Raw genomic sequence first — 15,428 nt, forward strand, 5'->3', positions numbered from 1 at the left:
AGACAGACTGTCAATTCATGGAAGAATCAAATTACAGCTGCCAATATAAGTCTAAGGAGATGGAAGGTGAAGGAAGAAGGATAATAGAGAACAGGCGGCAGCACAGAAACAGGCAGATTGTGCTGCTACTCCAGTGTTATATCGCACATCAAATCTGGATTCACGGCTACACTGATCAGTAATCACTGAAGATAGTTTGTAGGTTAAAAAAAATATATAAATATTTTAATTTCTTAAAAATATTATGATAATATATTGGTGTGACTCGCCCACCCCAGGGCTATGGGACACCCGGTGCCGGGCCGGACTAGTCCGGGGGTCGTCAGTGGTGGCGGGGCCCGACTCCGTGACCCTGGCGGGAGTCAATTAATATGGCGACTGCTTTGGGGGTGATTAAAGTTTATAATTTTCGTGTCGCCACCTGTGGTTTGCGGCTATTATGCCGCTGCTGCTGTATGGGGCCTCCGGGGCTGATGGAATGGCAGCTTGGATGGTCCTGCTCCCCACAGGTGGAGCGGTACCCCGGGGCAACAGTTGGTGCTTGTAAGTGTCTATGCAGTACCGGCGAAATAACTGAGGCAACTCCAGAGGGTGCAATTTCAAGGTGTTTACTCACAGTTCCTGGTTGGTGCACACTGGTGCCTCTGGACTACTGAGACCCACTGTCAGGGACCTCCGTCGATCCTGGGTAGATCTGGGGGCAAAAGCCGGTACCTCCCTTTATTGTGTTCCTTTGAAGGTCGTCTTCTAAGCCTTGCCTTTTATGGATGACCCTGGCTTCGCCTCCACTACAGCCTCTGGGCCAGGGACTTTCCTAGTGGGTGTTCTACCCCCTTTCCAGAGGTTCTGCTGTGGGCTGTGGTCCTGGGCCCTTGCAGCTACCCTGGGCCTCGGTTTTTACTTTTGGAATTGACTTCTCTTTCTCCAGTTTCTAGGGACCGTCCCCTATATGCGTCCTGATCCCTCCACCTGTTTGTTCTGTGGAACAGGCCACTAGCCTGAAAGCTGTCTGTGGCCCTGGAATCACTTCGGTTCTACTTGGTGTCACCTGGACCTACTGGGTCCCAGGGTCTTCACCAGGAAGCATCACTTTCTTCTCTTGCTCCTGACTGACTAGAGCTCTTTCCTACTGTCTCTCCTTCTCCTCTGCCTCCCGCAGACTTCCTCACTCTCCTCCTCCCTGAGGTAACTGACTACACTTGACCTTCCTTACTACTCTGCTCTCGGGTGGCTCCTCCCACCCCCCAGTTGCTAAGCTACCACCCTATGGGAGCAGGGATGGGTCTTACGGCCCCTCCCAGCATGCAGCATGGGAGGGATGCTGCCACTGTCCCTGGTCCCTGTGTGTACCTAACAATGGTGTGTGCAAATTTGCCTGTGGACCGGCGTTCACCACTTTCCTTACCCAGGATGGGACATCACACCTCTGGATGGGGTGCAATGTTCCTGTGGCGACGGAAGCCTCAGGGGCGCCACAGGTGCACACTATAATGTTTTAATAGGCTTACCTGGAACGAGCCAAAATGTTCATATTTCCATGAACTTGACCAATTAAAAATCCTCTAAAGCAACTACAGGATGCAACAAGAGCAGTGAGCTGATAAAAGAAATATTGCACTTTTTGCTACCCAATAATGGTATTACATAATGTCCTCCATGCTGCTGCTGCTTCTGAACATAGAGACAGGAGAGCAGGAATCCCTCATGTCTGTGTGTGCTGTGTATGGGAGACATCATAGCAGATAGTCTCCACCCACTAGCTCAGAGACAGGAGAGCAGGAATCCCTCATGTCTGTGGGTGCTGTGTATGGGATGCATCATAGCAGCTCATCTCTAGCAACCAACTCAGAGGCAGAAGAGCAGGAATCCCTCATATCCGTGTGTGCTGTCTATGGGAGATATCATAGCAGCCAGTCTCTACCCACCAGATCAGAGAGAAGAGAAGGAATCCCTCATGTCTGTGTGTGCTGTGTATGGGAGACATCATAGCAGCTGGTCTCTACACACCAGCTCAGAGGCAGAAGAGCAGGAATCCCTCATGTCTGTGTGTGATGTGTATAGGAGACATCATAAAAGCTAGTCTCCACCCACCAGCTCAGACACAGCAGCGCAGGAATCCCTCATGTCTGTGGGTGCTGTGTATGGGATGCATCATAGCAGCTCATCTCTAGCAACCAACTCAGAGGCAGAAGAGCAGGAATCCCTCATATCCGTGTGTGCTGTCTATGGGAGATATCATAGCAGCCAGTCTCTACCCACCAGATCAGAGAGAAGAGAAGGAATCCCTCATGTCTGTGTGTGCTGTGTATGGGAGACATCATACAGGTCGTCTCTACCCACCAGCTCAAACACAGAAGAGCAGGAATCCCTCATGTCTGTGTATGGAAGACATCATAGAAGATACTCTCCTCCCACCAGCTCAGAGACAGGAGAGCAGAAATCTCTCATGTCTGTGTGTGCTGTGTATGAGACATGATAGCGGCTTGTCTCTACCCACCAGCTCAGAGAGAACTAAAAATTAGCCTGCAGAGGAGAAAACTGATGAAAAATTAAGGCTACAAATCATATTAATGCCAGAAATAATTTTATTACTCGTGTACACAACAAGGCCACTTCATTCTGGACTGACAGCTATAATTCTGCCACCGATGCACATGAGTGAGATGTGTCTGAGGAATGTGAGCACGGATCTCTGTGCAAGAAATCATAGATAGGTTACTCGCTTTCCTTTCCTTCCTAAATCCAGGAAGGACGATGCAGTGGATGAACTTCAACTTATTTATTCATAGTAACTTGGTTCGATAAGGTAGGAAGTCAGTGAAGATGAAGGGAAGGCTGAGGGAGACAAGATGGAAGCTAGAGGTAACAGGACAATTTTCTCTGCAGTCCTGATGCCTGTGCTGCCAAGATGGCACTGACCAGAGAGAAAGGATGTGAGCAAACAAGATAGGAGGAGCTGTAGAGAGAGAGAGAGGCATTATGGGAAAATTACAATATAATATATGAAAAAGATGTTATAACGGTGGCCAGTAGATGGCAGCAAAGTACAAGAAATACTGTGCACTATACTAACTATAGAATAAATTGAGGAAACATGAGACTGGCTGGCAGCACAGCTATACTTAGAGAATTTCGGTCACCCCAGGTGTGACTATAAGCTGCCGTACAGAGGAACATCTTGGCGGGCTCTAGGATTATGAATTCTCTGAATTGGGTCATTTGGTAAACTTTCACCTCCTTTACATTCCACAGTAAGATTCACAAAAAAAAGTACATTGTTTATATAACATAATGTTCCCGTCTAATGTGAAATTCCAGAAAGTCATTAGTCATAACGAGGAGGAGGGGGGGTAATTGTAATCCAAAGTTTAACAAGCGCCGCTTTTCAAGTAGGCGAAAAGCCTCATTTATTCATTACCTAAGCAGCTGATAATTTTGCATTCAATTAGCAAAAGGGCAATATTACCATTCATGTCCCCATCCTCAATTGTATTACATGGGAAGCATCAAACAATGCACTGAGCAATCCCGACTTCTCTAAATGAAATGAATGGAAAGTGCAACACATCTTAACAACCATCACTCTTACTATGTAAGAAGCATTTTGTTCCCCAAATACTGCAGCGAAACCGCTGTTTGACCCATCAAGTCACATGCAATTCACATGATATTCAGGGGCGTACATAGAAGTTCTAATGGGCTCCTCCCCCTCCAAAAAAAGAATACTTATTTTCGTCTGGGTCACATAATGACATACAGTCAGGGCCAGAAATATTTGGACAGTGACACAAGTTTTGTTATTTTAGCTGTTTACAAAAACATGTTCAGAAATACAATTATATATATAATATGGGCTGAAAGTGCACACTCCCAGCTGCAATATGAGAGTTTTCACATCCAAATCGGAGAAAGGGTTTAGGAATCATAGCTCTGTAATGCATAGCCTCCTCTTTTTCAAGGGACCAAAAGTAATTGGACAAGGGACTCTAAGGGCTGCAATTAACTCTGAAGGCATCTCCCTCGTTAACCTGTAATCAATGAAGTAGTTAAAAGGTCTGGGGTTGATTACAGGTGTGTGGTTTTGCATTTGGAAGCTGTTGCTGTGACCAGACGACATGCGGTCTAAGGAACTCTCAATTGAGGTAAAGCAGAACATCCTGAGGCTGAAAAAAAAGAAAAAATCCATCAGAGAGATAGCAGACATGCTTGGAGTAGCAAAACCAACAGTCGGGTACATTCTGAGAAAAAAGGAATTGACTGGTGAGCTTGGGAACTCAAAAAGGCCTGGGCGTCCACGGATGACAACAGTGGTGGATGATCGCCGCATACTTTCTTTGGTGAAGAAGAACCCGTTCACAACATCAACTGAAGTCCAGAACACTCTCAGTGAAGTAGGTGTATCTGTCTCTAAGTCAACAGTAAAGAGAAGACTCCATGAAAGTAAATACAAAGGGTTCACATCTAGATGCAAACCATTCATCAATTCCAAAAATAGACAGGCCAGAGTTAAATTTGCTGAAAAACACCTCATGAAGCCAGCTCAGTTCTGGAAAAGTATTCTATGGACAGATGAGACAAAGATCAACCTGTACCAGAATGATGGGAAGAAAAAAGTTTGGAGAAGAAAGGGAACGGCACATGATCCAAGGCACACCACATCCTCTGTAAAACATGGTGGAGGCAACGTGATGGCATGGGCATGCATGGCTTTCAATGGCACTGGGTCACTTGTGTTTATTGATGACATAACAGCAGACAAGAGTAGCCGGATGAATTCTGAAGTGTACCGGGATATACTTTAAGCCCAGATTCAGCCAAATGCCACAAAGTTGATCGGACGGCGCTTCATAGTACAGATGGACAATGACCCCAAGCATACAGCCAAAGCTACCCAGGAGTTCATGAGTGCAAAAAAGTGGAACAATCTGCAATGGCCAAGTCAATCACCAGATCTTAACCCAATTGAGCATGCATTTCACTTGCTCAAATCCAGACTTAAGACGGAAAGACCCACAAACAAGCAAGACCTGAAGGCTGCGGCTGTAAAGGCCTGGCAAAGCATTAAGAAGGAGGAAACCCAGCGTTTGGTGATGTCCATGGGTTCCAGACTTAAGGCAGTGATTGCCTCCAAAGGATTCGCAACAAAATATTGAAAATAAAAATATTTTGTTTGGGTTTGGTTTATTTGTCCAATTACTTTTGACCTCCTAAAATGTGGAGTGTTTGTAAAGAAATGTGTACAATTCCTACAATTTCTATCAGATATTTTTGTTCAAACCTTCAAATTAAACGTTACAATCTGCACTTGAATTCTGTTGTAGAGGTTTCATTTCAAATCCAATGTGGTGGCATGCAGAGCCCAACTCGCGAAAATTGTGTCACTGTCCAAATATTTCTGGACCTAACTGTATCTCCCAACTTTGCCATCCTTGTAACGTAATTTTCCTCCTATTGAAGCCTCTAGATTCCCTCTTCATTGCAGCCATAAAGTATGATATCAAGAAAATTGCCCCCCACACACAGTATGATGACCCAACTGAACCCTCCTCAACTGCCCTGGCAAAATGGCATAATATGTAGGCCCCAACACAGTATGATCCCCAACTGTAACCCCCACATACAGTATAATGGTCCTCAAATAGCCCCCCATAAAGTATAAAGCCTCCCTCATAGCACTCCAAATATTATAATGGCCCCACATAGCCTTCCATATAGTATAATTGGCCCCTCATAGTCCTCCATATGGTATAAAGCACACCCCATAGTTGCCCATATAAAATAATGCACACCCCATAGTCCTCCATAGAGTAAAATGCACCTCCATAGTACTCCATATATAATAATGCACCATCATAGTCCTCCATATAATAATGCACATCCAATAGTCCTTCATATAGTATAATGCACACCCAATAGTCCTTCATATAGTATAATGCACCCCATAGTCCTTCATATAGTAAAATCCACCTCCATAGTCCTCCATATATAATAATGCACCATCATAGTCATCCATATAAAATAATGCACATCCAATAGTCCTTCATATAGTATAATGCACCCCATAGTCCTTCATATATTACAATGATCACCCCATAGTCCTCCATATAGTATAAAGCTCACCACATAGTCCTCCGTATAGTATAATGCACCACCCATAGACCTCTCTATTGTATAATGCACCACCCATAGCCCTCCATATTGTATAATGCACCCCATAGTCCTCCATATAAAATAGTGCACATCCCATAGTCCTCCATATTGTATAATGCACCCCCATAGTCCTCCATATAAAATAGTGCACATCCCATAGTCCTCCATTTAGAATAATGCACCACCCATAGTCCTCTATAGAGTATAATGCACTACTCATAGTCTTCTATATAGTATAATGCACCCCCAAAGTCCTCCATATGGTATAATGGACCCCCAAAGTCCCCCATATAGTATAATGCACCTCCCATAGTCCTCCATATAAAATAGTGCACCCCATAGTCCTCCATACAGAATAATGCACCACCCATAATCTTCTATATAGTATAATGCATCACCCATAGTCCTCCATATAAAATAATGCACACCCCATAGTCCTCCATATAGAATAATGCACACCCCATAGACCTCCATATAGAATAATTCACACCCCATAGCCCTTGGTATAGAGTAATGCACAACCCATAGTTATTCATATAGTATCATGGCCATCAGTGTACTCATTGATTAAAAAAAATAAATACTTACGGTACCTCCCATCATTCCCCCGCTGTGAGTGTTCTGCAGCTCTGTTCATCTCCGCACAGCGGACGCACTGTAATGATGTAATTGAGCCCGCTGCGCTAAGACGCCAGCTGCCGGGGAAGAGTGATGGAAGAGGAAGCATCAGCAGATCGCTACCTCTTTCATCATTGTGCGCAATGCCGATTCAGTTGAAAGGGCAGGGAACCCCGTGCTGGCGCTGGCACCAGGCCCCCTCCACTCACGGTCCCCATAGTGGCTGCAATGTCTGCCACCATTGGCGGTACGTCACTGATGGTAAACATGTCCAATGTGACTTGTGACCAGCGATAGAAAATCACACACGTTTGTATCTTTGTGTCTAAGTCCTAGTAGGTCACAAGTCACATATCCATGTTTCCGTTTTTTTCACGGATATCACACATATCCATTATAACCTATGGGACCGCTCACATGTCCGTGTTTTCACATGAACCGCATGGAAACATGTCTCTTTTTTTTCAGGAGGCGCGGATGACAAGGTCCAATATAAGTCTGTGGGTCCGTGAAAACCCGTATACCACACGGATGGCATCGGTGCATAGTCGGTGTGATGTACGTGTTTAACATTGAAAGTAGAGGAGAAGATTTCTAATATCTTTATTTCTATAGCCATATTGGAAAAACATGGATAACACATTGATGACTCAATAATTGAAAACGCCGATGACACTAGTACCAGTGTTTCACATGTGTTTGTTACGCACTTATGAATCTGGCCTTACATCGACCGAATGGCCACGTAAAACCATGACATTTTGGATGGGATTTGCCTATGCAAGTCTATGTATGGTATCCGATATTTTTCGTAAAATATCGGATACCATCCAGATTAACCGTGTAGCACTGTAGTGTTACCGACACATTGCCATTATTAACATAGGAAACTGGTTTTGGTCTCGTAAATGTTATTCACTGCGCAGATGTCACACAGATGACAACACATGAAAAATTGTCTATTTTTTTCTGGATGAAAATCAGATTTTTTTTACAAGTTCATATTATCTTAGCTGGACAGTTTGTTCACACAGTTTTGTTTTTGCATTTTCAAGACACCCTCTACAAGGGTATGTGCACACAGCGGCTATTAGACACCGCCAGAGCCACAGAGACACCGCCAGAGCCACAGAGACACCGCCAGAGCCACAGAGTTTTCCCAGGCAAAGGCGCTTCAAGAAAACGCCCACGGTCGTGGCACTTCAGGTTTCTAAAAACACCAAGCAGTTAAGGCTATGTGCACACGTTGAGTATTTTGACGCAGATATTTAATAATAATAATAATAATAATATTTTTTATTTCTATAGTGCCAACATATTCCACAGCGCTTTACAATTCAGAGGTTCCTTTAGAAGCAATAGTTATAGAAAATATAATAATTAAAGCAACGAAGACAACCCTGCTCGTGAGAGCTTACAATCCACAATGAGGTGGGGGGATGACAGGCTACAGGTGCTTATTTACAATGGCAGTCCAGCCATCTCAAAGAAAGAAATGGGGGATAGATAGAGGCTGCCTGAACCAGTCAGCGATAGATAGAGGCTGTCTGAACCAGTCAGCCGATCTTTGAGTTGCTTTTGGGTGCGGTGGAGCTTGACGGAGAGTTATGTTGTGAGAAGTGGTGAAGAGGGGCTATTTGGACTTAATTCGATTAGGGAGGGTCATAGGCCACCCTAAAAAGATGTGTTTTTAGGGAGCGTCTGAAGCTGAGTAAGTTGTGGTTCGTCCTGGTTTCTTGGGGTAGAGCATTCCAGAGGATTGGTGCAGCTCGGGAGACATCTTGGGGTCGGGAGTGGGAGGTTCGGATTAGTGTGGATGTTAGTCGAAAATCACTTGCGGAGCATAGAGAATAGGTACGGTGATGGACCAAGATAAGGATGGAGATGTAGGGGGGTACCGCACTGTGGAGAGCTTTGTGGGTGAGAACAAGCAATTTGAATTGGATCCAGTGATATATGGGCAGCCAGTGCAATGACTGGCACAGAGCAGAGGAATCCGAGTAGTGGTTAGCCAGATAGGTGACCCTGGCTGCTGCATTAAGGATGGACTGTAGAGGAGAGAGTCTAGTTAGGGGGAGACCAATTAATAGAGAGTTACAGTAGTCAAGGCGGGAGTGGATCAGGGCCACAGTGAGGGTTTTTGTCGTTTCCATTGAGAGAAAGGGGCAAATTCTTGAGATGTTCTTCAGGTGCAGGCTACAAGAGCGGGCAAGAAATTGTATATAGTAGATGAAGGCGAATACTTTACTATTCAAAAGAGTGAAAAAAAAAAACACCAGAAAATGATAGTAAAGAAGACTTTACAAACCCATGGGAAAACCCTCCAAAAAAGCTCTTGCAGCCAAAACCATAAAAATATTGCTCAGGAAACAAAAGAAAATACTCCAGATGCAAATGACAAAAAATACTCCAGAGTTTCTTGCAGCGTTTTCTTCGGGTTTGCCTGACTTTAGCTATGTGCACACGTTGCGTATTTGAATGCAGTTATGCTGCGTATTGCACTGCAGCATAACTGCATGCGTCCTGCGTCCCCAGCACAATCTATGAAGATTGTGCACATTCCATCCCCATGTTGCGTTTTAGAACGCAGCGTTTCGGCTGCTGCCAAGACCCTGCGTTCTAAAAAGCAACATGTCACTTCTTTTGTGCGTTTTGGTTGCAATGTCAGGCTCTCTGTCAGTCTCTCTTTCTGTCGGTCTATCCCTCTCCCCCCTCTCTCATACTCACTGATCACTGACTGAACACCGGCGCGGCGCTGCACGGCTGCCACACTGTGGCAGCTTCTCCAGCTTTTGAAAATGCCGGCCGCTCATTAATCCAACTCGTATTCCCTGATTCCCCCACCCACCGGCGCCTATGATTGGTTGCAGTCAGACATGCCCCCACGCTGAGTGACAGCTGTCTCCCTGCAACCAATCGCAGCCGCCGGGGTGGGCGGGTCTATGTAGTGCAGTAAAATAAATAAATAAAAAATTTTAAAAAAACGGTATGCGGTCCCCCTCAATTTTGATACCAGCCAAGATAAAGCCACACGGCTGAAGGCTGGTATTCTCAGGATGGGGAGCCCCACGCTATGGGAGCCCCCCAGCCTAAAAATATCATCCAGCAGCCGCCCGGAATTGCCGCATCGATTAGATGTGACAGTCCCAGGACTCTACCCGGCTCATCCAGAATTGCCCTGGTGCGGTGGCAATCTGGGTAATAAGGAGTAATGGCAGCCCATAGCTGTCACTAAGTCCTACGTTAATAATTGCAGGCGTCTATGAGACACCTCCAATGATTAACCTGTAAGTGGAAGTAAATAAACACATACACCCAAAAAAATCCTTTATTTGAAATAAAAGACAAAAAAACACCCTCTTTCACCACTTTATTAAAATCCCCAAACACCCCTCCAGGTCCGGCGTAATCCACACAAGGTCCCGCGACGCATCCAGATCTGCTACATGAAGCTGACAGGAGCGGCTGTACAACACTGCCGCTCCTGTCAGCTCCACGCAGAAACTGAAGTGAGTCACACTGTCAGCGGAGACGTCACTCAGGTTACCCACGGCCACAGGTCTCGGGTGGAGGACTCGAGCTGGCCGCGGGTAACCTGAGTGACGGCACCGGTGATCGCGCGGCTCACTTCAGTCACTCAGGAGATTTGCGGTCACCGGTGAGTCCTTCACCTGTGATCGCAAATCAAGCCGCGGCACACGCACAGAGCCGTGCGATCACAATGAAGTCGGGTGAAGTTCATCCGAGTTCATTCTGATCGCACGGCTATGTCTCGCAGCCAGCCATGCCCTTTTTGACAGTGCAGTCCCACTCGGCTCTGCTGCTAGTCTATGGGGATGCTGCAGAGTGGGACTGCACTGACAAAAATGTGTGTTCTGGAAGCTTCTAGAACGCATGAATTCAGCAGGAATTCTGCAGTTAGGCTAGAATCACACTTGCGAGTGTAAAATCGGTCCGATTCTCATGCTAGAAAGTCGGACGATTTCTTCTCACATTTCATCAGTGTGCTGTCAGTGTGCTGTCAGTGTGCAATCAGTTTTTACCCTCAGCAGCTGCTAATCATGTACTGTTATGTACAGGAGCATTTACATTGTTCTCTGCTACTTGCTAGAAATCTATCGAGAAAAACGCATGTTACTAGGATGGTCCGTGTGCCGTCCGTGTAACATACGTCTTTTTTCACGCACCCATAGACTTGCATTGAAGAGACTCGCGCGAGAAACTCACCAAAACGCAGCATGCTGCGATTTTTTTTCTCAGTCCGATTTGGAGTGAGTAAAAAATAGCAGATGGGAGCTGCCTCATTGATTAACATGGGTCCGAGTGCAATTCGAGATTTTCTCGCATAGTAAATCGCATGTGTGACTCCAGCCTTACAATGCGTCTCAGAACGCGGCTTTTCGGCTGCGTTCTGAGACGCACATGCAGTGACTTACATGCTGCGTAATAGAACGCAATGTGGGCACATAGCCTAAAAGACGTTGTGTGCACATAGCCAAAAAATGCTCAAAAATACTGCTGGGCGTCTTCTTAGCGTCTCCATTGTAAAGTATTGAGCATCTTCCTAGTGGAAAACGCCTGAAGAATGGAGCGGTCACTACATTTAACCACTTGTTCTCTTTGAAAATGTTTACAGAAGTTTAAAAGCCAGAACAAATGAACAGCAAGTTGTTTTTCCATACAAATTATAAGGACCAGGGTGGAACGATAACAGGGGTCACCACCACAATCGAGCCCAGCGGTTCAGGGGGCCCGAGGACCTCAGCCAGTGGCGCACCGCCAACTGCTATGGGGTCCTGGTGCCAGCGCTGCCACCAGGCACCCACTGCGGCCACCTCGCTGAGGATCACACTTTTAATTGTATCGGCATTGCATATAAGCATTGCATACTACTACATGGAAGAATATGGGGGTGCATTATAATATATGGAGGACAATGAGGAGTGTATTATAATATATGTAGGACTATGGAGGTGCATTATACTATATGGAGGACTATGGGGATTGTATTATAATATATGGAGGAGTATGGAGGTGCATTATACTATATGGAGGACTATGGGGAGTTTATTATAATATATGGAGGTGCATTATACCATATAGAGAACTATGGGGGTGCATTATACTACATGGAGGACTATGTGAGGTGCATTATACTATATGGAGGTGCATTATACTACATGGAGGACTATGGGGGTGTATTATAATATATGGAGGACTATGGAGGTGCATTATAATATATGGAAGACTATGGAGGTGCATTATAATATATGGAAGACTATGGAGGTGCATTATACTATATGGAGGACTATGGGGAGTGTATTATAATATATGGAGGACTATGGAGGTGCATTATACCATATAGAGGACTATGGAGGTGCATTATACTCCATGGAGGACTGTGAGGTGCATTATAATATATGTAGGACTATGGAGGTGCATTATACTATATGGAGGACTATGGGGGTGTATTATAATATATAGGGTCTCCATTACAATATATGGAGGACTATGGAGGTGCATTATACTATATGGAGGACTATGGGGGTGTATTATAATATATGGGGGGTGTATTATAATATATGGAGGACTATGAGGTGCATTATACTATATGGAGGATTATGGGGAGTATGTTATAATACATGGAGTAATTATCCTGTACCCTGAGGGGGCTTGGACAGGGGGGGCACAGGTCCAAATTCTGCACCAGGGCCCATCAAACTCTAGCTACGCCACTGAACAGGACCATTCATTTTCTGCCATTGTTTAGAAATAAACTGCTCAAAAAGTGGCAGAAAAAGTCACAGTGTGAACATACCTTCTTTTATCTGCTTTCTTCTTAGCTCCTCCCAGAAGATTTATGATCCCAGATCACATAAAAGCTGAGCTGAACTTTGGAAAAGTTTTTAGTTTCCAGTAGAAGTTTTTGAAAATATTTGTAGACTTTTTTTTTCTGAAACATTTTCTTTAAAAGCCATTTGATTGGACAGTGCATTGTTTGGAGAAGTTTGCATTATGATTTGCTACAAAGAAGTGTTATGCACTTTATTTTTTCCACCAGGTTTTTTTTGTTTTGTTTTTTTTAAAAAAAAAAAAAACTTTTCAGGTAAAACTAAAAAAACATTCAAACTCGTCTTCATATGAACTGCAAACTGATCTTGCCATTTAAATTTACAGGAAGATTTTTCTCAGTATTTCAAAGTTTTGTTTAAAGATTTTATAGCAGATCCACTTAAAATAAAAAAAATCCTTGTGCGTCTTTTGTATTTCTTTTATGTTTTTTTTGTATGTTCTTATGGAGTTTTTTAAGTTTTTTTAGTTTCTGGAAGCAGAAATGCCTTAAGAATCGACATTCTGCTTCTTTTTATACATGGAAAAAACACAAAGCAAAAACATCACCATGTGCCTTATAGGTGTTTTTTCCTGTTTATTAGGAGTATTGAAAAGTTTTTGGGTGTAAATTTTTGAGTGAAATCTGGTTCAAGATCGATGAAATATCCAAGTAAAAAAAACTGTGTAAGGCCTGTGCCACACATCCGTGCCTCCGGCACGTGTTTGTCATTTTTTACACGTACCGGCGGCACGGAGACATGTACAGCAATGCTACCCTATGGTAGCAGGCACACACACGTAAAACCACACGGAACGTGTGTCCGTGTGCGTTTGTACGTGTGTGCGATTTTCAAAGCGCTGACATGTCAGTGTTTTCTCCGGCAGCACGGGTGTTACACGGCCCGCACCCGTACCACACGGGTGTAGTGTGGATGCGGTCCCGTGTGACACGCGCCGGAGTAAACACACATGTCAGGGAAAAAAATAAAAAACATTAACTCACCTTCTCCAGCCCTCCTGTCTCTGCCGCTGCTGCCTCTTGCTGCCGACCGCCGCTCATTATTCTCATTGAATATTCACTTCACTGCCTGGCAGCAGCAGCAGGGGGGAGACGGGAGGGCTGGAGACCGAGGATCAGCACCACGGACAGCAGCGCGGACATCAGGAAGGACCAGGTGAGTATAATAATTACTGATTCTACGTGTGCTATCGCGGATAGCGCACGTAGAACACACGTGTCCCGCACGTACCAGAGACACGTACTTACCTGCACACAACACGCAGGGAAAATACGTGTCTCTCGGCACGTGCGTGAAATTCACGTGAGTGTGGCAGAGGCCTAAGGCTGCTTTCACACATCAGTTTATTGCAATCAGGCACAATCCGGCGCTTTGCAAAAAAAAACGCATTCGTTTTTTTTTTGTGCCGCCGGATGCGTTTTTTTCCTCATAGACTTGCATTAGCGCCGGATTGTGCCGCAAGGCCTTGCGTTGCGTCCAGTTTTTGCCAGATGCGGCATATTTAGCCAATGCGGCGGCCGGATGGAACGTTGCTCGCAGCGTTTTTTTGTCTGCGGCGAAAAACCACATCGCGATGGATCCGGCGCAATTTACAATGCAAGCCTATGGACGCTGGATGCGGCGTCCCACGGCAAAAAAACGCATTCAGCGACCGGATGCGGTTTTTTGAACTGCACATGCTCAGTATCAAACCGGATCCATCAAAAAACGGACGGGCCGCATGGAAAAACTCATGCAACGGATCCGTTTTTTTCGCCGCATCCGTTGCATAGGTTTTTGAGCCGGATTGAGCCGCACTGCAAAAAAAACTGATGTGTGAAAGCAGCCTATGGCCATGTGTGCACGAGAAAGTGACTCCTTTTTAAGGAAAATCCAGACCCTCTGAAAGAATCCGGCACCCGTGGTAAAAGAAAACGCACCAACACCACAACGAAATCTGCATGTGGTTTTACCCAGGTTTGGTGCGTTTTTGGTGCTGATTTTCCGCAGGTTGGTCCCTGCGGATTTTTACCATTATCTATGGCAAAAAACACAGGTACCTGCGGAAAATAAGTGACATGCTCATTAATTCCGCAGCGGAAATTCCGCGGGTAAATCCGCAGGTATAAAAAAACTCAGTGTGCGCACAACATTTTTTTAAAACCCATAGGATTTGCTGGGGAATGACTGCAGCAATGTTAGACACATTTTCTGCAGGAAATCCACTGCAAATCCGCGGTAAAATGCGCGGTAAATCCACAGCGTGCGCACATAGCCTGATAGAAGAAAAAGATGCAAACTTTTAATCATCAGTAAGGAACCGACCTCAATCCGCAACAAACCAGGTTAAATAAGATAATTATTTGTATCGCAAAGTTTAATTAACCCATGGCGTCATACCTGGTAATGTTGATGGAATAACACTATGATGGGTGATATATGGAGAACCTCTGTATATAAAACAATATAATGATTCCACCGCACTCAAGAAAAATGTCAATGTCAGCCTCTGACACTGACTGATAAACTCTGGAACTCTTTGGCCAAGAACAGGCATACATAGAAATCACCTAGGCCCCCACCTGCATGATGGCCAGATATATCAGGCCTTGTAGCCTTCTATCTCCTCTAATGACATACCGTATGTGTTAGCCTCTTATGTAACAATATGCCCATCCTATAATAATAATCCCCATCCTGGCCCATTCCTGTAATAATGGTCTCCATTCTGGGCTCTTCCTGTAATAATGTGCCCACTCTGGCCCCATCCTGTAATAATATGCCCACTCTGGCCCCATCCTGTAATAATATGCCCACTCTGGCCCCATC

The sequence above is a fragment of the Anomaloglossus baeobatrachus genome, chromosome 1 (assembly GCF_048569485.1).
Source record: "Anomaloglossus baeobatrachus isolate aAnoBae1 chromosome 1, aAnoBae1.hap1, whole genome shotgun sequence".
NCBI classification, from domain to species: domain Eukaryota; kingdom Metazoa; phylum Chordata; class Amphibia; order Anura; family Aromobatidae; genus Anomaloglossus; species Anomaloglossus baeobatrachus.